We start from the raw sequence: 25,271 nt of genomic DNA on the forward strand, positions 1-25,271 counted from the left end.
GGAACTCCTCGGAGTAGGCATTTACTTCCATAGAGTTAGAGGGCTCTGGTTATATGCAGTAAATAGCTGAAGTGGGAGAAGTTACTTTGCAATCAAAATGTGGATTGAAAGCATGATCCTAAAATACACATTGAAGGCCCATTTTTTCTGAGAGTGAAGCTTTCACAGTATGGGGGCTACAGAACAAAACTATGGAATAAAAGGGCAATTTCACTGAAAATACAAAATTTTTACAGGAAATTTTTGTCATAAAGATCTGTGGCCACAACACTATAAATAACACACTGGATAGACTTCATGCAGACTGCAGTTCATTTTTTTTTTTAATTTCTTTAAGCAGACAAAAATGTGTCACAAAGTTGATATTAGCAACAGGTAAAATAAACCAGTGGTCTTTGCAACCTGGGTGGGGGTTCCTTTCCCCTCCTTTCCTTGGTCCTTGGAGTGTGTTATAAACTAGCTCACACAGCAGACTGGGTGGAGAAGGGCTAATCACCCGATGATTCTGTTATTGCAAACAAAACTCCAGGCTCTCACCAGGCCTGGAGTCATTCGTCCATGGATGCTCCCTTCTGCACAGTGGATCTCAGCAGCTCGATCTGCATAGATGAGCTCATGGGTCATGATTCCCTTTTGTCTTTCTTTTAATGTAAGTGCACTGATTTTTCCCTATTTATCTGTCCTCCTGGAGGGCAAAGCAGAGAGCAAGAGAGGTAGCCAGCAACTTTGACGTCTCCACGTGAAAAGCCTCAGAATCTGTAGAGGCCTAGTTAAGTCACTATTAGTCCCCGAGAATCTGAACTCTCATGGAAAACAGGGATAGATTAGAGAACAAACTTATTTACAAAAGAAGGGAAATTATCACCCCCCCCACTTCAGTTGGGTTTCAGATTATATTCTGTCAATTTTCCTCCTCTGAAGAAATCTTCCCCATGGCATGGGATAAACACCTCCATTTTTCACTGGTGTGGGAAGAAGGGTAGTGGGTTTGCCTGAGTGGACAATCTATCTGAGGAACTGATGAAGCTTTTTCGGCTTTTGTGCTAGGAGAAAGAGGCAATGGAGTTGTCCGCCGCTGGTCAGCTGCACTTTAATTTCTGCACTTTAATTTAATTTAATTTTTAATGAGGTATTGACATGGTTCAGCTTTCAGCTCTCACAGCACTTCTCCTTCCTTGCCACCTCCTTCCAATATGCCTTTCATGTTTCACCTATGTTTTTCTACAACATTCTCTTCCCTCTCTCCTACGTATGATCACCTTTTACAGATACGTTTATCTGCCTCTCAGACTAAATTTAGTCTTTTCTTTTTCTTTTTTATTGTATTTAACATTTATTTATTCATTCCTCTATTTAATATAAACAGCATTTCCATTTTCAGTCCAGGTTGGCCTTAAATTCATGATAATTCTCCTGTCTTAACATTTTCAAATGCTTGGGTTACACGAGTGACTGGCACACCATGCTTAGCTCAGCAATTTAAAACTTGCTTATTTTAGTGTGTGTGTGTGTGTGTGTGTGTGTGTGTGTGTGTACTATGTATGTGCTCACCTGGGAAGCCAGAACAGAATTTCAGATACCCTATAGCTGGAACTACAGAATTATAAACAACTGTATGAAGAAGGACACTTAATAGAAATCCCACACTAGCTCAGAATTGAGTATAATAGAGGGTTACCTATTTATTTATTTATTTAGGGGTAGACTCACAGATCACAATCTTCTGCTGGAACGGGAAACAGCAACCAAATCTCACAGCCGGAAAAGAGGTCGGATGTGCGCTTTACATCGGCATAAATAGTACAAGAGGCCACACCCAAGTGGGCAGGTAACTGTCCGTGGGAATTCCTACAGCACCTGCGAGCTACTCAGTGTGTGTGATGGGAACTGAACTTGGATCTTCTGGAAGAGTGGCAAATGCTCTTCACTGCTGAGCCATCCCTCCAGCTATTCAACACTGCAATTTAACCTATTATCACAGTGCCTTGAAGATCTGGCCCTTATTCAAGGCTCTGTTTGCACAAACCATACAATAGTCTGTGATAGTTTGAGGTCGACAATTCACTTTCTTGGGCAGTTTCTCATTCGATATGCTCTAAGACCTCTGAGATAGTTTTAATGTATTACAAAAATCCCCACTTCCCAGAGGGTCATTGATTCTCAGAGAAGTAAGGCACTGTATTTACACCTCATTGAGATAGGAGCTGAAGGATTTGATCTGAAACTCAGGGGTATCAGTACATTCTCCCCCCCCCCCCCCCCCCCCGCACTGCCAGGTCTACAGTAAACACACTACAGCTACCAGAGAGGGAAGAAAATAAGAATTCAGGTAGAGAGGAGCTGCAATCAAAAGAAAATTACAATCCCGGATATGAAAATGCCCAGTTCTTAAAAGGGAAAGCCATGTCTTAATAAGAAAGTGTTTTGATTTTGAAATCCATATTCTCATCTTGAAAATACCTTTTCAATTTGGACCCAATTTAGTGGGAACTCCAAGGACGATAAGTCCTCAAATAGAGGAAGAAAAAAAAATCAATTTCCCAAGAGGCAGTAGTGATTTGAAATATTTGTTGGAGCCTAAGGGATATATGAAATCTACATGGTTATTTACATAAATTTCTCATAATTTCTATCACAAATATACCCTTGCTGTTCTCCCAAATCTTTATTTAATAATGATCATAATAAAATTAAGTTTATCTCCACTGCCTTGCCTTGGTGCCAAGCAGCTAAAATCAGCAACCTAGTTTTTTTTTTTTTTTTTTTTTCAAGATTCTTTTTTCAGTAAAAGTTCCAGAATAGAAAGAGCACATGACTATGGGATGGTTATACTCCTGTGATCTGAAAGTTTTAATTCCCACATGGTAACACTATTTGAAAGTGGATAATTATCAGCAGACTGAGGCCATTTTCACCACTAAGGCGAGCCTTGCCTCCTAGTGCCTCTCATATGCAGGCTGTAGAAGTCCTGCAGAAGGAAGGGCATGTTTCAGAATATTGTCTTCCTTGGTAGGTAATTTCCAAAGAAACATTCTCTGTCACCCCCCAAGTCCCCTAGTTTAAATTCAAAAGCTAGAAGCGATTATGAAGTGGGTTTAGTTTGAAGACTGCTTAACTGGCAGGTTCATGCTTCTGCGTGGCGTGAAGGGGACTTGAGGCAAAAAAACATAAAATGAGAGAATTCAATATCCAGGGTTGAATGTCCCCACCAATGCAAGGGGATGGATGGAATACAACGTCTTCCTTTATTAGCGAAAGAATTTGGAGTAGTTGTGTGATGAATGTAGGCTTGTGTTTTTCTGCCGTAGACGCCTGGGTAGAACATGATTCAATTAGCTTAAGAAAACAAAAACAAAACTGAAAACAACAACAAATATTCCCAAGATTTACTTCTATGTTTTCCACCCTGTCTTCTCTAATCAAACCAAATCTCCAAATCCTGTTGATTTTTCTAGTGATAAAAAAGAAAGAAAGGATGAAGGAAGAAAAAAAGGAAAGAGAGAGAGAAAGAGAGAGACCCTGGTGAATATTCATCAAGTTCTTACCATCCACCTAAAACTAATGTAACTAATTCTATTAGTTATATTAATTACACCTAATGTAACTAATACATTTATATACAGCCATTTACACCTAATGTAACTAGACCATTTATATATAGCCATTTTCTACATACAAAAGTTCTTCTGAATAGGCTTCTTTCCTGTTTGCATTCAGATCTTGCTGCCCACTGAACAGCAGTCACAATAACTTGGAAATGATCATTTTGCCATTCTTATGTTTTGTGAAATAATAAATGAATAAAATGTATGTGGATACATAAAAATTTACTGTAAATATCATATACACAATACAAAATATGAATAGTATAGATAGATGAGAAAAACATAAACAGAAGAAATGGTAGTTGTTTCTTAGGATTTGTAGACATAAACCTTAGAGATTATTAGATCATTTAACAACCTCAAATAAAAAGAAAAAAAACCCTTCAAGTCCAGAAGTGATCTGATCTGTTCGTCTATATTTTCTCTCCACAATTATATTCACTGGGTGATTACAAGCCTGGCAGATGTATAGCTTGACATTATCCCAGTGACATTCTGTATGCTTTAAAAAATTATTTTTTCTTAGCCTAGACAGCTCTCACTCTTCATTGTTATTATTATTATTATTATCTTCTTTCAATGTCTCGGTATGTTAAAGCATTTCCTTTCTGTCTTGCATATTCGTTTTCCTTTCTTGCACATGTGATATGGACATGTGGCATCGCAAGCGTCCACACATGCACACATGGAAGCAGAGACCAGCACCTAGTGTCTTCCCCAGTCTATCTCCACCTTACAAACTACATCCTGAGCCTGCTGATTTGGTTAGGCAGGCTGGCCATGTACCCCACAGCTATCAGTCCCCTCAGAGAGCACAGACAAGTGCCACCATGGCAGTTTTTGATACAGATGGCAGGGTCTAAAATAAAAACTCAAGCCCTCATTCTTCCGCAAGCATATTTATCAACTGAGTCATCTCCGACTCACAGTCTCACTTTTATTAGTTCCACTAACAAGGCATAAATGTATAATTTTTAGAATTAAATGTAAAATGAAAATGTTGGGGTCATGTGGAGAATCTGTTATGACTTTCAAGATGGTGGTAGCCAGAGAGAAAGCCAGGTGTAAACTGTTTTGAGTGTGCCTGGCAGCAGAGGGGGCGTGCCTACGGTGATGGTTCTGAAGTCATGGCAGTGACTTCATGTGAGTGTTTCTATTTAGATTAGCATGGGATTCGAATTGAAACAGTCTGATACCAAAGTTAGCTTCAGGCTCCAGTGATTTCAAAACCCGAGTCCCGGCTCTCAGATCTGCTGCTTTCTCCATGTTTATCTGTTATGGCTCCTTTTATGACTTTCAAAGTTTATTTCTACTATGCCAAATGGCTTTGTTAATGACATACATCACAGACATGTTGAGCGTGCCCATTTTTCTATAAATTAATTCTTGTAGGTGTTTATTTGGGATGGAATGATTTCACCGTGGAGTTCGCTTGTCCACTGTTTTTCTATTTATTTTGCTCGGCTGTTTGGACATTTTATACATCGAGTCATCTCGACTAACACTTTTTCATTCTCCTTTTTCCCCTACAAATCTCCCGCCAACTATCACGCCATCCTTAGTGCCCATCCCTGTGTTTCCAGCTCCTACATTGTGTCCAGGAGGCGAAGACACACACTTTGATAAATCATAGTATGTGCACTGCTGAGTGCTGTGGAACTCTGATGCTCCCTTATCTCACATCAGAGTGTCTGCTGGATGATGGCTTTCCATGACCAACTTCGAGGCTCGGCATTCAGGCTCTACCTCTTTGGGTCTGTTATGGCCATACAGCTTCAGGCTGCTGAGGGGAAGCAGAGATGAGAGGCTGTGTGCCAGTGCAGTTACTGGAGCTCAAGGGAGGCACACCACTTCATTCACACATAGCATCACTAAGATCTAGTCCCCAGTCCCTACTGGGATGCAAGGGTCAGTGTTATGGTCTTAAAGATTTATCCCCAGTGAGAGGCTGCTTCTTCTGCCTTGGAAGTTGGTCCTGGCTTTCACTTAATCTCCCACATTCCTTGTCACTGACTGCTTTGCACAAGTCTTGATCTTTGACTCATCTGACATGAACTCTAGGCTTCTCCCTCTTGGATGGAACTCTAGTCTTATTCTCTGTTCAGTGTTCTTATTAGTGAGGATTAGGTCTCAATGTCATCCCTGGTCAAGTCACTGAAGCCGGGAGGATGAGATTGATGAATTAGCTTAAATAATGAGAGTCTATCTCTGAAATTGAGACCAAGGTCAGGTTTACTCCAAGCAGATGAGGCAGATTTCACAGAGGTAACATTTCTCCAGACCTGCTTGGGTAAGGCATGTAACTCTAGACCTGTCATCCCCATCTTGCGACTCAGTGTACCCTGTATCTTCTTTCTCTTTGTTCGCCTTTTTTCCTGTTAACTTAGTGGCTTTCTTTGCTTAGGAACCATGATCCTACTCACAGGAGTGTCCTGTAAACAGCCAGCTAGTCCCAGGAACTTTCCTGTGGTGAGAACTGAGTGAAGGATTTCTCCAATTGGATTAGAGCCTTTAGGACTGACCTAAGGAGGAATCTAGCTTCTAGTATAACTGTGCTTCATCAGATACACCTGTGTATCTTGAGTTTTTCAACTTTATATTATAAATTATCCTTCCCCCTTTTTCCATCCCAGGATTATCCCAGCTCCCTCTAAAGCATGCCTTTGCCATGAACAGTGATGAATGAACAAGAGCTTCCTGCTGGATCAGGGGGACAGAGCTAACGCATATAGGAGGCCCTGCCAGGTAGCTCGCAGGGAAGACCACACTGATATTATGACAGCCTATCAAACAACATTTGAGTCCCACCAGACACTACTTTATTTGCATTCATAAGACTCAGACACAGCTGTTTGGGATTTTGCTGTCAGTGTTTTACCTACCCAGTTGCTACTGAAAACAGTTTGCAATTCATCTGAGGATTCTTTATATATCCCCTGAAGTATATGTAGCATTTAATTGAAAAACCATCAAGTAAATGCTTCTGGGCCATCTGAGCGACCACCTCGGTGCCAACATCAAGCAGCTGACCTCTGTGGCTTTGCCTTGTACAAATGTTGATACACAGATGCTCCTTACTAAAAGTCCACTTTTGTCACATTTCTCGGCAAGCAACCCTGACTGACTGGCCTGGGAGTGTTAAGGGTGGGCAGTTCTGGCTAACGAGTTTAGGAAACCAAGTAATCTAAAGCATTAACTATCCAGCTTAACTATCCAGCTCACCAGAAGGTACCAGGGATGAAGAGCTGGGTGACACAAAAACTTTTCTTATATTTCTCTGTGTGTGTGTATTCATGTTGGTGAGTGCATACATGTGTGTGCATGATTGTGTATGTGTGTATGTATGTGTGTGTGTTTGTAAAGGCCAGAGGACATCTCCTCAACTGACACTCCTCAGGCACCGGTATCTTCTTTATGGAACTGGATTTGTTACTGGTCTGGAACCTTCCACAGAGGTCAGGCTATCTGGCCAGCAAACCCCAGGGATCTGCATATCTCTGCCAACTTAGTGCTGGGATAACAAGGACTTACCATCATACCCAGCTTTCTTTTCATACAGATATTTTCTGGAAGTGGAACTCAGGTCTTCTCACGCAAGAAAAAAAAAAAGCACATTACCAACTGAGTCATCTCCTAGCCTAAGTTCCCTTCCTTTAAAAAGTAATTGGTTTTTTGAGAATTTCATACATGAGTAATATATTTTCATTGTATCTACTCCTCCCTCCCTCTCTAGGCCTCCCCAGATCTCCCTTCCAAATGTTTCTTCTCCTTTATAACACACACACACACACACACACACACACACACGCACACACACAATTGAGTCTTATTAACATTGCCTTTATCAACTTGGGTGTTTGACTGACTTGGGCATGGGTTCAATCTTCCTTTCTTGTTGAAATAAAAAAGACTGGAGAAAGGAGAGGAGGAAGAAATAAAGGGAAGGAACAAAAAGGAAAAGAGGGCTAAGGAGAAAGATGGAACAAGGGTGGGAGTTACGATTCTGTTTTCTTCAAAATCTATTTAAGTCTATCAAACCTGATGACAGGAGGGGGTATCTCCAAAACTGTAGTTGGAAAATATTATCTAAGTGTTCAACTCCTAACCCATCGCCTGAGTTAGAAACTTACAACAGCTACCACCATCACACTTGGCAAAGATGTCTTTACGTTTGGAAAAGGAACTTCTCTCCCCAGAAAGCAAGCGCATATCCACTGAGACTGGGTTGAAGACCCAGGGAGACCCTTTGTCAATCTCTTTGGGGCACTTCTAACAATCAAGCCTCGAGAAAGGTGGTAGACAGCAGCATTACCAGCACACAGGATGGTAAAGATGATTATTCAATGTAGGTTCCACAGGACTTGCTTGGCAATTGCTTCTTATGAACAAAAACTGCCTGTATCACAGTAAAAAGGGGGAGGAGGCTGGAAAAAACTAGCAAAGGGGAAATTTTTTTTTTTAAGAGAGAGAGCCAGGCTGGCACCAAAAATATAATTTAGTGTGCAGGTATTTGATTTGATAGAAAACCTGCATTGATTTAAAAAAAAAAATAGGTTCTTGACAAGGTTGTAATTCATTGAGAGGGGCCAAGCCTGCAGCTTAAGTTTGACGTCCCCCTCCAACCTAAACCATAACTGGTTTTAGGTGATCCCCTGTGAGGGTAGCATGTTGCAGCTGGCAAAAAAATAAACAGTCCAGAGCCCTGTGTTAACCCCCTCTCTCTCTTCCTCTCTCCCGCCCTCCCGCCCCACCCCCTCTCTGATTTATGCCAGGAGCTAAGGAAAACAGCTCCATACTGGGAGAGCACCAGTTCTGTTTGGGTTTTTGTGAGTTTGCAGTGTCTGCTGCATCCTTCTGAGAGAGGGAACCAAGCTGGCAAGAGGTGGGAGCAGGGACAGAACCAGCAGCAGGCATCAGGCTGCTTGGGCTGGGGAAGCAGCAAAAGGAGGAATAGAAGACACAGGAGCTGGAGGGGGAGACTCACCAGGCATCCTTTGCACAACCTCCTGCTTTTTTCTCCTCTAGGCCATCTGAGATTCCTTTCAGGCTGACTTCAAGGAGGGGCTGACTTGGTTTCCCCACGGGACGTCAGTCTCTCTTTACAGCTCAGTAGACTGGCTTTTCATCAATGAATGCCAATTAGTATATAGGGACATTAAAGAAGAGCCTGCGTCATTTTTGCTGAACAAGATCAAGGGCTACTAGCCTATCTTAGCCTTATATTTCTTGAAAAATATTATAAAGATCTTTCCCAAAGAGCACGTAGACCAATTTTTTTTTCTTCGCTGACTGCAGCCATGGTTTACCACCCATCTCCTTGCCAGAACCTCCAAATTACTTACATTATGACATCATCCTTCCTTGTGTATGTTCTTGTCACGTTGCATAAATACGCCCTTGCCAGTTTGTTTCTTTAATCTTTTCTGTCCATAGCGTATATCACAGGATGACTTAAGGAGACAGATGATTCCACAATCATGAACAAAATCACTGGAATCACATCTGGTCTCCATGACAACGTGAAAATATAAATGTCTACAGCATTAAAGAGAGCAAAAGAAAACACCACCATCCCGGTAGCATAAAAAAGTGAGGCTAATTCAATACCTAGAGCAGGTTCTCAAGTCTTCTTGCCGCTGTGTTACCGCACGTACGTGATGCTTTGATATACACACAAGAGAAAGACGTGGACTTTCTTTCTTTTCCATTCCCGTTCGCCTCCTTTTCAGACACAACCACTGATTCACCAGTCTCCGGACAGGCAATGGTCACAGCAGCAGCAGCAGGGACGCCCGCGAACTCGAGTATAATAAAATTCTAGTATAACAGTGTGTTGAATGTTTACTTTGGCCAGGCTGCCCTCCCAAATCCCCCTTTCAACTAATATTTTAAAATGTGGAAAGACATTAAAATGGAGATAAATTCAAAGCTCTTTCTGAAAGCGAGCACCTCTTATACTGGGAATTCTGGGCTCTATCTGCTCTGTTCCCTTCAAATTCTCTTCATTTTTATATTTATTGTGACCGGGGAGTTCAAGGCACTGCCTGCCTGCTTTCTCTGAAGTAAGGGAAAAGGGGGGGGGGGAGGTGTTAGGTATCCTGTTCTCACCACTTTTGTCTCGTGGCAGACGTTGAGACTCGGTGTTATGGAAAACGGATAAAGTGACATTTATCATAGACGCTTCATAGACTCGTAGAATTCAAACTCGAACTTCTGGAACCGAGCAGTGTTAGAAGTGCTAACCTGCTGAGTGAGGTGCAGACACTCCACATGGCTGGGGCTAGTCTCTGCTTATCTCTGTGCAAAAGAGAACGTAAGTGCAGAATAGAAGTGGAAACATCGGGGAAAGGGAGGCTTCTTGTTTCATGAAGTGTAGATTCCTAGAGAAAGAATGGCTGATGTCATGCGGGCACGAGAGTAACTGAAGAGGGGGATTATGATGGTGGGTGAAACAGAAAGTTAGGGAAATGAGTTGTTGGTGGCATGGTGACGATGGGCATGGTCTTAAAGGAGACAGGCCACTGAAAGTTTGTCCACACCTTCAGTAAATGGCTGGTCAATAGGAGCAGTGGTTATTACTATTGTTGTGTGTGTTGTGTATATAGTATATGTATTTGTGTGCATATGGGCACATGGAAGTTCAGAAAAATATAATTGCATGCCTGTTGAGAAGAATACAGCGTGTTGCATCTTCTCAATCACTCCTTATTTTATTTTTTGAGGGAGACTCTCTCATTGAGCCTAGAGCTCACCAATTCAGGTATATTGAATTTTAAAAATCTATACATATGAAACCTAGAACAATGTTCATTGATTGTTTACTGTGTATATAATTGTTGCAAAATAACCTGCATTAAAAGACCAAATAAAAAGCAAGGGAGACAGTTTTTGCCTTCTTTTATTTGCCTAGCTTTGTCTTAAGTACACTCAGTAGAAGTATTCTTTGGCTACTCAGTGGTGTGGAAACATAATCTGTAGGCTGACTGAGTTCGCGGCGTGGTTGGTGGGTTTGGAGAAAGAATTATCCACACTTGAATGGTCACAGTGTAAAATGGTAGTTCCAGGAAAGATGGACTATGTCCACACAGCAAATATGGCAGCAGAGACAGTATATGCAGGAACTTCCTCTTTATTCATTTGCTTACTCTCTGTCATTACAAACACCTGAAACTTCACTGGCTGTAAAAAACCTTCGAGTGAAAAATTCCAGAACAAAAATAGTGTATAGGTTTTGAATCCTGCACATAACTGAGTGCTGTGCCTACAACTCACACTTTCCTCTTCCCCAGACAGGAATTGTACATTGTATATGCTACATGCCGGTCAGTCTTTTGCTAGCTGTCTCACCAAATCAAATCTCACCGTATCCCGGTTACTGTTTGCCACGATGGTCTCAAAGCTCATGAGTCACGTTGCTGGAAATTTAGGTGTGTCCAGAGAGAACCACGGGTGCTGCCTTTAAATGGAACAAAGGTCAAAGTCCTAAAAAGGAAAGAAAAGCAGCAGCACCTCAGCAAAAGTTAGGCCACTAAATAGAAGTGCTTTAGCTCAACGTGAAATCAGATGAGAGGCATTTGTGGGGTCTTTGATTTCTGTCTGGCATTTGCCGATAATGCTGGAGTCTCTCTCTCTCTCAGATTTAGGAAGGACATGTACTCTGACAAGGCCGTGCTCCTACATGGAGGTGACCTGTAAACCTAGGATCCTGGAGTGTGCAGAGATGCCAGATATACCTACTGTACTGGAATGAACCCATGAAGCAGGTATAGAATCATAAACATTGTACAACAGACTTGGGAAAGTATAAACAGAGCTATGTGGTTGGTGCAAAGTAGGCAAAAATAGATTATTTTCCAGTTGCATGAGTTGAGAAATATGTGGGATAAGTTAAGCAAAGTGTTAGAAAATGATAGACATAATTTTAAAAAGTGTCTGTCTGTTGTGCATACACATAGATGTGTGTAGGAGTGCTTGCAGGGATGTGCACACATGGAAGTCAGGTGGACTTAGGCTGTCTTACTCTCTTGCTTGCTATAGTAATTTTTGAGACAGGGACTCTCACTGAACCTGGAGTTCTCTGTTTCTCTTTGGTTCATGACACATGAGCCCCTAGGTTCTGCCTGTCTCCAACCCCACCCTGTCTCCGGTGCTAGGGTTCCAGATGTTTGCTCTGCCAACACGTCCAGCTTTTCCAGCGGTATTATAGATCCAAAGTCAGGTCTTAGCATACTAGAGTGACAAGCCCGCCCCAGGAAGCAGCTATTGTTAGACACTTCGTGGGGCGAGGTAGATATTAGCACAAACAGGCACCACTAGAATCTACTCTGGCAAAGTAGCTGTAGCCACATAGAGGGCTTTAGTTTTTTTTTTTTCTGAAACCTTGATGAGAAGTCACGGCTCAACTTGATTCCTTGTATGCTCAAAATGTTATGCAGAAATCCAGGTGGTTGTTCATCTCAAAATACATCATTATTATTCACACAGCAGACTGCTCGAAATGCCTCAAGTACAAAGCTGCAAGGACGCCTTTGAAGAGAACAGGGGGCTCAAAGTCTCCTGTATACTGATCCAATGGACTGCCACTCCAGAAAGAAAAGGAATAAGCTGTCAACACTGGCATAAGTGTCAGGGTTTCTCAAAGTGATAATATTTGAGTAGAAGTAGCATGAGCTTTAAACACGTTAATGTGTGATTTCATGTGTGTAAGATACAAATAGTGAGAAATCTGGGAGAATTGGCTACGTTTAGGGAAGAGAATAACTAGGGTCCTGTCATCTTTCCGGTTGTTGATCTGGGTCTTAGAGTTTTATGGGTGTGCTTGTAAACTTTGAGATGAAAATGATACATGATACACTTACACACACTCACAATCATATATACACACATAGTGTGTGTGTGTATGCGTGCGTGTGTGTGCTTCCTACCACACAGAAAGTAAGATAAAGAAGGCGTAGAGAAGTTGTTCTAATTCTTAACCCCTTCTTATGACTTCTTCTAGAGATGGATACCAGACACACCACAGATGTTCTCTGCTGTGGCATGCTAGCTCTGCTGGGATACTCCTGGTATTTGTAACTGGACAACAATCTCTTATCTCTATGGTTGACTCTTGAGGAGGGGGCTGAAGGGTATGTGGTATTAACATGCCGCCAACCACTAGAGGTCAGTAGTAGCACCCATCCCTGGTCTTATCAAATCTACTGAGCCTTAGGACAAGATGGTCCCAGGTGAGATTCACTGAAGCACATGACTAATGATTTAGGGCATTTATTGAAGGCATACTATGTGTGAGCTTCGCCCCCAAAAACCTTACACCCACCAACATATTTCCTCCTCAAACATAACACCAAAAGGCACTTTATCTCCTTTGTTTTACAATGGGAGAAACTGAACTCTAAATATTTTACCAAGTTTAACCAAGCACATAGCTAACAGGGAACAGACTATGGGTTTTGGCACATCATCCCCCCACCCCGTGTGTGTGTGTGTGTGTGTGTGTGTGTGTGTGTGTGTGTGTGTGAATTCATGAGTGTGCATGTGGGCATGCTCACACAACCTTGTACTTGTGCTAGTCAGAGGTCAACCTTGGGTGTCAGTCCTTCCCTTCTACCTTGTCTGAGACAGGGTCCCTTCTTTGTTAGATGCACCAGGCTGATGATCAAGGTATTTCTAGACTTCCACCTTGCTATAAGACCTCTGTGACTATAGAGGTGTTTGGCTTTTCCATGGATTCTGGAGACACAAAGTTAGGTGCTTGCAAAGACTTCCTTCCATCAGCTTCTTTTTAAAAGCAATTAATTAATTAACTGTTTGAGGCAGATTTTCTCTGTAGCCTTGGCTGTCCTGGAACTAGCTCTGTAGACCAGGCTAACCTCAAACTCACAGAGATCCTCCTGCCTCTGCCTCCCAAGTGCTGGGGTTAAAGTCGTGCGCCACCATCTCCCAGCTTCATCAGTTTCTTAAAGCATTTGTTTTTTTTTTTCTGCTCTTGCTTCTGGTCCCTTTACCAGACACATGGGTTGAACGACTGAGAGTATTCCAGGACATAATGATGGCCACTATCATCCATCTGCACATCCTTCCATTATTTCCAGGCACACAAAGTCAGGATTCATATTCTATTACGCATTATGAGAGTCAAACTTAATAACTAAGCAATTGTGTGACTCAGAGGCTACACCTTAATAAAACTTGAAGAGCTCACTGAGACCAATGTGATTATGGGACAAATTATTCCATTATTTAAACGGAGGGGAAGTATACTTATATTTTACAATTGCCTAGAGTTATATATAAAACTAGCTTCTGGCCCTTTAATTACAGATAAAGGTGAAACCACCAAAAGCGGCTCATGAATACAGAAACACCGCCCACACTTGAGAAGGCATTTCTGTAGGCTCCAGATTCAGGAGGCTTCTGTCCTAGATAGTTTTCCAGATTAAACAATATCTGAAGCTAAAGAGAACCCATTAGAAAAAGAAAATCTGTGTTAAATAAGTGGTGGAAACAGCATGTCCATGACCATGAACCAGTACTGCGAATGATGCTCTAATAGTCATTACCAACACAGTTTGTATGTGGCTGTTGCTTCTGTATTTTACTTCAGTTGTTTGCCTGCGTCCTTGAGGAATTTGTGCTGCCTTGTGTCTAGAATACATTTCCCTTCCTGTGTGCTGACCTCATGCCAGATAAATCTGTTTAATTAGTTGGTTAGTTAGTTGGAATCAAAGTGTAGGATCCCATAAAAATTTAGATTCTCAGGCCAGTAAACTACAAAGTGGAAGGAAGGGAGAGCAGGAGGGAGGATGGGGGGGAGGGAGGGAAGGAAAGAAATAAGGAAGGAAGGAAAGAAGGAAGGAAGGAAGGAAGGAAAGAAGAAAGGAAGAAAAATGGAGGGAAGAAAGGAAAGAGGAGGGGAGGGAACGGAAGGGAACAGAGGGAAGAAGGGAAGAGGAGCAGGGGGAGGAAAGGGAGGTGAAAAGGAAGGAAGAACAGAAGAAAAGGAAATGGGCCAAAGGAGCAGATAAAGAGACAAAAATCATGCCATGATATATTGAATGTTCTAGTGAGTATGTGACTATATATACACAGATTCATACATATGCATATCTATGCACACATATAATTTATCATCATTGGGTTTCTATAACTTAAAATCTTAAGGATATGAATGATGAATGGCATTTGAAAGTTTTGTGTGGTGTTTTTATTTGTTTGTTTAATACACGGCAGGAATTGAACCCAGGGTCCTGCACCTACCTGGCAACTTATTCACATATGCAGTTTTTATACTTGGTAGCAGATTTGTTTGTTTATTTCATCACAAAAAGTTGGAATTAATTATTGAGGCAGTATGAATTTTTAAAATAAGGTATGCAAGGTACTTTTCATCTCAAACATTAGCCTATTTACCCCCCTCCAACTGCACCTCCTACACTCACCAACCGGCCTCTTTCCCTATTTCCTACCCTGTTTTTAGCATCATTATTATTAATAGACCTCTGCATCCCAATAGTGCTGACAATATGTACATTGGTGTGTGACTATCCACTGGGGCATGGTGACCACCTAGTGGTCACATCTCTAAAGAAAAGTGACTCTCCTTCCCTTAGTAACCAAAAGATTGCCAATAGCTCCTCAGTTACAAGCAAGGCCATGGTAACCCTTCTCCATCTACGCTGAAATTTTAACTGAGTTGACTTTGTGCAAATAATATAGTGGCTATGTGTTGACGTGTGTGTCAGCCATGTTATGCCCAGAATACAATATTTTACAGTTCTCTTCCCCTTACTCCATGTCTTGCTCTTGTATTCTTCCTTCCCACACTTCCACCAGTTTCCAAGTCTTGAATGTGTTAGGCAGCTATAGATGATTAATCTACAGCTGGGCACTCACAATCATTTAGTCTTGGCCCTTTGAGCAATTATGAGTTTCTGCATTAACTGCTATGCATTGCAGATGAAGCTCCTCTGATCACAGTTGGCAGTAGAACAAATTTATGATTACAAAAATAAATATTGAGAAAGTAGTTTGATAGCATGAGAATTTAGCAAAATGCCACCACTATGTTCCATTTAGGGCCTATGATATCCTTAGTCATAGACTTTTGAGCAGATTTAAAGTACTAGATATGAGGTCCTTCTGTAGCTCAGGTCTCATTTCCAATCAGAATGCAGCGAATTACACTCTTACCTGTACAGCATGTTGCTATTGAAGGACTGTTTGAATATCACATAATAAAATATTCATTTACTACATTAAGTTAAGTTTTTGTTTTGGACTTTTTACAAGAAAGGACCCTCTCAAGGACACTTTTTTTTTTGAGGTAAGCATTTTGGGGATGAACAAGAAGACAGTGAATCTGTTAATATGATATCCCAGGCCAGCATTCTCAGAGTCATCTAGGACTGTGTTAGGATTACAGTATGCCACATTGACATGGGATATCCTTCTGTATATTTGTTGCTTTTATTGGTTGATGAATAAAGTTGTTTTGGCCAATGACCTAGCAGAGTAAAAGCAGGCAGAAAAGCTGAATAGAGATATAGAGTGAATAGGTGGAGTCAAGGAGACTCCATGTAGCTACCAAAGGAGAAAGATTCCAACACACTGCTGGTAAGCCACAGCCTCTTGGAGATACATAGATTAATAGAAATGGATAAAAATTTAAGATGTATGAGCTAGCAAGGAATGCACTTGAACCATTGATCAAGCAGTGTTGTAATTAATATAGTTTCTGTGTGATTATTCGGGTCTGGGCGGTCAGGAAATGAAAGCATAGTCTACCCCTATATTGCACCTCAATCCACAAATCAAGACTTTCATTAATGGGCAAAGATGTAGATGCCCCATGATGTTGGAAAGGAATAACACAAAGCCATGTTATGTGGTAGGGATTGGTCTGTGAGGTTCATGAAATTATTATTTAGACCTCATTTTTTAGGGATTTTAGTTTTGCTTTGTATGGGAATGTTATATAATTTGTCAAGTTTGTAGTCTTCAGCTCTAGCGGCAATGAAAGCAGACTTTATCCATGCTCAGAAAATAAAAATGCTTTAAATAAACATGGTTGGTTATGTCCATTCAATTGACCTTCATTTCTGCTCATGCTCCCTCTGGAAAGCCTTAGGTGACAGGGTACATTCCCTAGCTTGGAACTGGGTCCTGATTGATCAACCAATCAGAAATGATTAGCTTTTGAACATCATCACTAAGTGTCGTTGAAGTCAACTGGTTCGAGCAAGTCTTGGCATACACTCTTCATTGAAATGTTAGGTCAGCTACATACCATTTTCTGTTTAACAAGAATGAGGAAACATACAAACTTATTGTCATTGGCAGAATTCCCATGACCTGGGATGGCAGGGTGAGGAATGGAGGGCTTTCAGAGTTGTGATGCAGCTAATGTCATAAAGACAGAGCTAAATCATTCATGTATGTTCTTGGTGACGATTTGTGACTTTTGGTTCTTCGTCACACACTGAGGTCCTTTCTATAGAGATTTCCTGTTATGTAATCTAGCAAATTCTCCTTATTGTGTAAGCTGAATTTGAAATGAATTTTCTGTGACTTAGATCTTGAAGAGTCTTAAGACATCCAACTTCCACAGGGAGTGGTAGTAATAAGACTGAAGTTCTGCATGATATAGTAAGATGCATCTTTGAAAGTGCTTCCTGACTTCAGAGGGCTGGCAAGTCCAGCAAGCTGGCTGATAGAATTTTAATATGTAGAAACATTTATCAGAGAGATTTTTTTTTTCCAACATATATTCGGAGGTTGGGGAGATAGGTCAGGGATTAAGAGCTTGGACTCTTCTTTCAGGTGACCCAGGTTTGGGTCCCAGGTTGGGTGGCTCACAGTTATCTCTAGCTCTAGCTCCAGGGGATCCGGTGCCCTCTTCTGATCTGTGAGTATACATACATACACAAGACAGACAGAGACAGAGAAACAGACAGACAGACAGACAGACTGAAAAACACATACATATACATACACACACCACTTCAAAATAAAGTCTTTTTAAAAATGCTCCTAAAATATGTCACGAGGGAAAGTTGAAATTAAGATGACCTCCTGTATTTGGATAGAATGATTTAGACCTTTTGTCCCTATTTTTCATCACATAAAAGATGTGTGATTCTTTTGAGTGTGTGAGTGTGTGAGTGTGTGTGTGTGTGTGTGTGTGTGTGATTTTTCAAGACAGGGTTTCTCTGTGTAGTCCTGTCTGTCCTGAAATTCACTCTATAGATCAGGCTGGTCTTGCACCCTCTGAGATCTACCTACCTCTGCCAGCTAAAGACTGGCATTAAAGGTATAAAGCACCATTTCCTGACTAAGATTCATAAGATGGCTCAGAGGTTAAGAGCACTGACTGCTTTTCCAGAGGTCTTGAGTTCAATTCCCAGCAACCACATGGTGGCTCAGAGCCATCTATAATGAGATTTGGTGTCCTCTTCTGGCAAACATACATGGAAAGAATGTTGTATACATAATAAATAAATAAATTTTAAAAAAAGATTCTTAAAGACTGAAGATACCCAGAAACATTAGTTCTTATATGCAATTTGGAGTCCATCGTGTTTGACACATCAGTTAATTAACCATACTTCAGCATCTCATCTTCTGTCCTAGATAACTTTAAGAAAATTTGACATAAGCTCAAGTTATCTAAGAAGAGGGGAATATCAACTGACAAAATGTCCACATCCAATTGCCTCTGTAGACAAGCATAGGAGTATTTTCTTAAGAAATGGCTCCTGTATCAACACTGGACAGTAGGAAGGTAGAGGCTAGCTGTTCCATCATTGGTTGGGCTGTGTCTTCTGTAGTGGGGTGTTCTATGTGTGACATTCATGTGAATTACAAGAATTCTCATTCTGGAAACCCATTTGAGAACATTCGCTGCTTCTCCCCTAATATCCCCACTACTAACCTTCTAGCCTTGCCAGATAATTATCCAGTACCAACCCACCTGCCACAGTGCATGGAATCATACAGACTTGAGTTTCATGTCATTTTAAAATTTATACAACATGGATTTCCAAGTACTTTGGCAAAAGTCCTGCCCAGTGAGATGGATTTCTCCTTACTGCTATTATTTAGGGGCACAAAATACTTGAAATTTCCTATCTACCCTTTCTTAATACTTAAATTATTAAGCCACATTCAATAGCATTTTATGTTTTGCAAAGTACCATGGTCTTCTAGTTTGCTCTTCTGGCTGTGATAAAACACTGACAAAAAGCAAGCTGGAGAAGGAAGGTTAAATTTCGTTTACACATTCAAGCCTTTCATTAAGTGAAGTTAAGGCAGGAACTCAAGGCAGGAACCTCAAAGAGAACCACACCTTACTGCCTTACTCATTCAGGTTACTCAGTTGCCTTCCTTATGTGGCCAGGGTCTATCTGCATGGGGATCACACCTCACTCAGTATTGTGGGCTTCTCCTACATTAATCATTGGTTAAGAAATTGATAGATGATGTAATCTATACCCCCATAGAGATACCCAAAGTCCAGTCTGATGACAACAACTTGTCTCCAGAGAATCTTCCTCCCCAGGTATGTCTAGGTTAGTGTCAAATGGCAAAACCTAACCAGTCCATGAGCTGTACAGACATTAGGTCCTTAAATGTGAGTTTTCAGCCAGGGGATGGTGGCACAGGCCTTTAATCCCAGCACTTGGGAGGTAGAGGCAGGCAGATCTCTGTGAGTTCAGGACAGGCTCCAAAGCTACAGAGAAACCCTGTCCCCTGTCTCGACAAACAAAAAAAAAGTGTGATTTTGGTTCACTTATATCCTTATTACAAACTATTTTTGAAGCACCAATTCTTGCAATCTTTATTTTCAAACCACAGCAAATGAAATAAATACAAAAGAACAAATTGAAAGAAATAATCAATTTAGACAGAATTTATTTCAAGGCAAAAGAAAAGTTACAAAACACCTGATCATGAGCAACACTAGAGTCTAACAACCAGAGGGCTAATTTCAGATCTCAATCCATTCCCAAGGTAGAGTGCATAAAAACCCCCATGACTTGCTCTGAAAGTGTCAAGAGAGATGTGACGGGAATTACCCTATTCTCTCTGCACCACTCTGACTCAGTTTATCAGTTTTAATTATTACATTGTGTCAAAGCATGTTTGGGGCCATGTTCCATCCTCAGGGAATGCCAAAGAACCTCTTGGTGGGCAACAATGGACGAAGGACATTTCCCATCTGAGGTTTGATACAAAAGAAGAGTTCCGAAGAAGCGAAACACATCTGAAGCATCAGGTTGAGCAGATAAAATGTGAGCTACAGGACATCTTATTTATGATTTGTCAGTGTTTGTGATCTGAAGTCAAATCACCTGCAGAGTGTTCGCTCTTGCACAGCCCATCCAGCTCCAGCCGCAGGAGGACATAAGCAGTATTTGTGTTCCTTCCTCGAGACACCTTTGCTGACACTTTCCGTTCCTCTGCTGGTGTTTGTATCCTACACTATGAGCTTTCAGCATGGTTTTATGGATCTGCTGGACAGCTGGGAGCCAGGTGGATGCAACAGCTCAAGAAATTGTTAGGCCACTGGGACTCAGCAACAGAAAGAAAGGAAAAAGAAAAAAGAAAGAAAGAAAGAAAGGAAGGAAGGAAGAAAGAAAGACAGACATCTATGAGAGGACCATAGCTAGACATGTGGAAAATATTTGTTGGTAATACAAAAGGGAGGGAGAAAGGGAGGAAGGGAGAGAGATAGAGATAGAGATAGATAGAGAGAGAGAGAGAGAGAGAGAGAGGCAGAAAGACAGAGACAGAAAGAGAGGAAAAGCTTTTTCCAGAAATCAGTAATCTAAACTGACACTTTTGCCTTAGTTAAGTTTAAAACAGATTTAGATAGTTGGAGGGATGATATGGTGTCCCAAATAATATAATGGCGGGAAAAAAATGATGTGTGTGTGTGTGTGTGTGTGTGTACATATGTGTGTAAAATCAGAGCAGAGGTTATTTTAGGTCTTTTTTTAAATTTGTAAGAACATAAAATGAAGGCAGCCTTGTGACTACACCAATGTTTTACAGCTAAATACCATATCCTCACTCTTTCTCTCACACACACAGACACTTGCACATGACGACAGGAAATGAGCTAACTATATGTGGTGAATAGCACACCCCTCCACAAACAACCACACATGAGGCATTAAATTAATAAGCTGTAAATATTGCACAGCACACCCCTGTGTGCACACACAATCACACATGATGACAGGAAATGAATAATATATAGACTAAATCACATTCCCACACACGCACACAGTTATGTGTAACACGTGATCTGAATAAGCCGTACACAGTGGGACAGTGGGAAAACATTGAAGCTACTTTATGCTGTAGCAACCAGGAGAGTGATGGAAACAGCTCTGAGAATTTAATCTTTTACTCGTGAACCCTGAAGCGGAAGTATTTTTATTTTTGTTCTGCGTAGAAAGTTGGCCATAAAAGCAGTAGGTAATTTTTTTTTCGCCATCATCTTTAAGAAAGCATAACAAGCATGATTGAACAAAGAAAGGACTTCAAAGACTTGTTCCATGGTAGGAAGTGCTTTCGAACAAAAGTCATAAACTATGTCAATGGATCCTTTGTGAGGTGCGAGGCTTTCCTCCCTGCTCTTGTCAAAGTCATTAAAAGGAAAGGAGGCTCTTCTGTCACACAAGAGAGCCGCAGTCAGAAGAATCCTGTCTCAACAGACCGTTCTCTTTGCCTCAAGCATTGTCCTGGCTCCAAGGTACGAAGTGATTTGGTAATGGATCACAAACGGAAAGTCATAAGCACAGACTTTTCCCTCTGTTTCTTCTTTTCTTTTGCTGTTGTTATTTGAATTCGTCTGAATAACCCCTAAGTCCAGCAGATCACTGGGGAATTTTGAAGACAGGGCATTGCCTCAGATGCACCATGGTCGCCGAGTCAAGACAGTTCTCCACAACACAGATGCGGCGCTCTGTTTCTTCAGCTGCTTTGCACAGGCAGGGAGAAGCAATCTATTTTCTGGAATGATCCTCCCACCTCTTTCTCCACCTTTTAAATGCCAGTTGGAATACCCACAAAACAAATCACGTTGGTCAGAAAGGACCAGACGAGTAGCAGAAACATTCTATTTTGCGGTAGACTGGAGTGCTATTTTTGTTGCCTCTGAAGCCAGCCTCTCTGGGGCTATATTTGAGGCTTAGTAGAAATAATTCCAACCAGCGAGGTTTGGCATTCACTGCTTCATGAAAATATATAAGGGTAAGTGCATGGAGGTGTGGTTAGATAGCTATCACTTTAACTAAAATCTTAACACAAGAAATATGTGCAATAAGGATGATTAATTAATTTGAACCAGAAGTCTATAGACTATGTCGTTACCACTTCTGCTTCGTTTTCCCTATGACAGGCTAGCCTCAAACTCAATCTCTTTCTCTTCCTCTCCCTCTATCCCAGCCTCCCCCTCTCTTTTTGTCTCTCTCTTGTCTTTTTCTCTCTTTTCCTGTCTTTGTGTCCTACTCCCCCTACACACACACACACACACACACACACACACACATACACACACACTCACACACACACAGATTTTCAATCGGGTCTCACTGAGTCTCAAGTATCATAGATTAGCTTTGAACTCACCAACTGGCTGAGAATAGCCTTGAACTCCTGATCCTCCTGATTTTTCCTCCTGCCTACTAGGGCAGCGTGCTTGTAGTACTATGCTCATTGTATGAGTGCTTGAGATCAAAACTAGAGCTTTATTGCATCAGATAAACATTCCACCAACTGCATTACATCTTTGGAGGCCCCAAATTATTTTCTACCCTTTCTTATGGCAGTTGTTTTTTTCTTCTTCCACCAAAAGAAAGAGGGCTGTACATTTCATCCTCAAACTGTCAAAATAAAGTACATGGTGTTTCTCAATTTTATATATTTTTGGAAATCTGTTTTTTTAAGAGAAATGCTAGGTACACAATGAGCATGGAACACAAGTCCCATATTATTGTGCTATGGAATAGAATATGAAAGGCAGAAGTATGCAGGAAGGTAGTGCAGGCCAGAGAGGGTGCACTGCTGTGTTCATACTAATTGGACAATGAGATTGCAATGGACAAAGTGCAATTTGACAAACTATTGCCCTGATGGGCTGAATCCATTCACATCATAGACCAATACCTTGACACAGATTAACTCTAACCAGTGGAACAACACACCTGAATTTCACCACATTGGATTTAAAAAAGCAGTAGTTGTAGGATTTAATTTAAAATTAAACAATATCTCATTGTAGACATGTTCACCTTCACAAGTACCCTACAAAATTAGGCCTGTTATAGTTACATCAGAGTGTCCTAAGTTACTTTCTGTTGATGTGATCAACACAATGATCAAAAGAATTTTGGGGGAAAGGGGTTTATTTGGCTTAGTGGCTGCAGTCCATTGATAAGAAGTCACAACAGGAACCCAAGGCAGATGCTTGAGCTCTTCTCCAAAAGCTAGCAATCAGGAAAATGGTACCCACAACATATCCACCAGCCAAATATGCAGGGCGCAATTTCTCAGTTGAGGTTCCGTCATCCTGGGTGTCTCTAGTTTGCCACAAGTTGACAAAAGCTTACCAGCTACGGCCGATGGGACTTGTGAGATTCCATGTCTTACTGAGAGACTATGAGCAGTTAAGGGCTGCTTGGGGAAAGGTGTCATTTTTGTCAGGAATATAGCCACTGGAAAGTTTCAGATGTTCGAGTCAATACCCCTCTCCCCCAGTGCTTAATCATGCTTATGCCAACAAGCAGATCAAATTCAGTGGAAAGTAGGGAGAAGTCTCAGCAGGTCGAAGCCTTTTCCTTATAAGTCTGATGCCCTGAGTTCAATGCCAGGGAAGCTATGCATAAAGCCCAATGTGGTGGTGGTGATATGCGACTGTAACCCCAGCATTCATTCAGAGAGAAAGGAAGCAGAGATGGAAGAATGGTCTGGAAACTCCTGGGCTAGTTCAATACACAAAAAGAAATAAGGTAGACTCTGCCTCAACAAGGTAGAAGACAAAAAGCAGCTCTTGAAAGTGGTCCTCTGGTCTCCACACACGTTCTATGGAATACACATACCATAAAATAAGATTAAAAACAAGAACACCTCGGTGGATCCCAATACTATTACTAACATTGTTTCCAAAAACACTGAAAAATATTCTCTTTATATATAGGATAACACTGGGTAATAAATAATGCCAATTTTACACACACACACACACACACACACACACACCCCAAACTTCTATTGTGCTTCCTGTCTCACTCACAGGCAATCACATGATAGCCTCCCTCTCTCTTGCCCACAGATTAGTCACTAGACTGTTTCACTTCTAGACTGTGTAGGGCTGCTTGGGGCCGCCTAAGAGTATCCATCATTTCGGTCAGAGAAAGTGCAGAGCTGTGGAGTCTGATTGAAGAAGGATGTCAGCTGGTGACATGAGCTCATCTTCCTCCAGCTGAAAGGATTAAGATGTTTCAAATTCTAAATTCTATTATTGGACCATATGTGGGCCAGAGGGTGAGAGATTTATGATGCCTTCTTCTCCTAAGCTCCCGTGTTTAGTAAAATACTTAAAAACACCAAGGCATTTAATCATCACATATTGGCTTAAGCCGCAGAGTGTTCTTCAAGAGGGCTTTAGTTCAAAAAGTCTACCTTAAGCATAGGTCTAGACTGAGTAGCATGTTTGGCCGAGAACATTAAGTTCATGGGTGTCGATTCTTAACACTGACATGTAAAATCCTTCTTCCTATTCCCACCTGAATCTTCTCCAAACTGCTCTGAGTAAGCACAGATGCACGAGGGAGGCACTAATCAACTACACTTTCTCGACGTAGTGCAACCCAGAAAATCCTTCTAATCTAATGTGTTATTTCTAAATGTCTCCTAATGATGATATCGGGATATTCCAAAAATCTTTGCAAAATGAAAGTGATTGTTATCTTTCGTGTCTGTAGCTTACTTGTTACCTGGAAAGGTTTCATTTCAACAGGAGCAAGAACATTGCAATTTTGTACATTAGGGCAGCATGTAAACACCACAGCGTGGCGGCATGATGAAACGTGGAATAGAAAACAGCAGTGATGAGAGATACCAGTGCGAGGCAAGGGTTGTAGCTCGGTTGGTGATTTATCTGAACAGCAGGTACAAGATTTAGAGTCCAATTCTTGGCACTGGAGAGAGAGAGAGTCTGTGGCAAGGGAGAAAAAGTGAGAAGGGAGAGAAGAAAGGGAAGGAGGGAACAAAAGAAGGAGGAAGGAGGGAGAGGGAAGAAATGAAGGAAGAAAGGAAAGAGAAAAATGAATGGGTGAATAATTGAGAGAAGTGGAAGAAAAAAGGAAAGAAAGGTCAATAGAGACAGAATGAAATAGAGAATAAGAGAAGGAAAGGAAGAGAAAGAGACAGGAAAGAAGGAAGTAGGGAGGAAGTGGTTCTGGGAGGAGAGAAAGCCGGAAAGCAAGCACTCAGCATAGGCTTGCCTTGCCTCTGGAGACAGCTTCCTTTGCTTAAGACTTCCATATTGCATTTCTGTAATATAACCACTCAAGATGAGGAGAGAGAAGTGTCTCCAATGAACTTCAGCTGCGGAATGGGTTTGAGGGAATGGGCGCCTAGGTTACCTAAGCCTCT

The sequence above is a fragment of the Microtus oregoni genome, unplaced genomic scaffold (assembly GCF_018167655.1).
Source record: "Microtus oregoni isolate MIOR12 unplaced genomic scaffold, Mior012 000048F_ref0000485, whole genome shotgun sequence".
NCBI lineage: Eukaryota > Metazoa > Chordata > Mammalia > Rodentia > Cricetidae > Microtus > Microtus oregoni.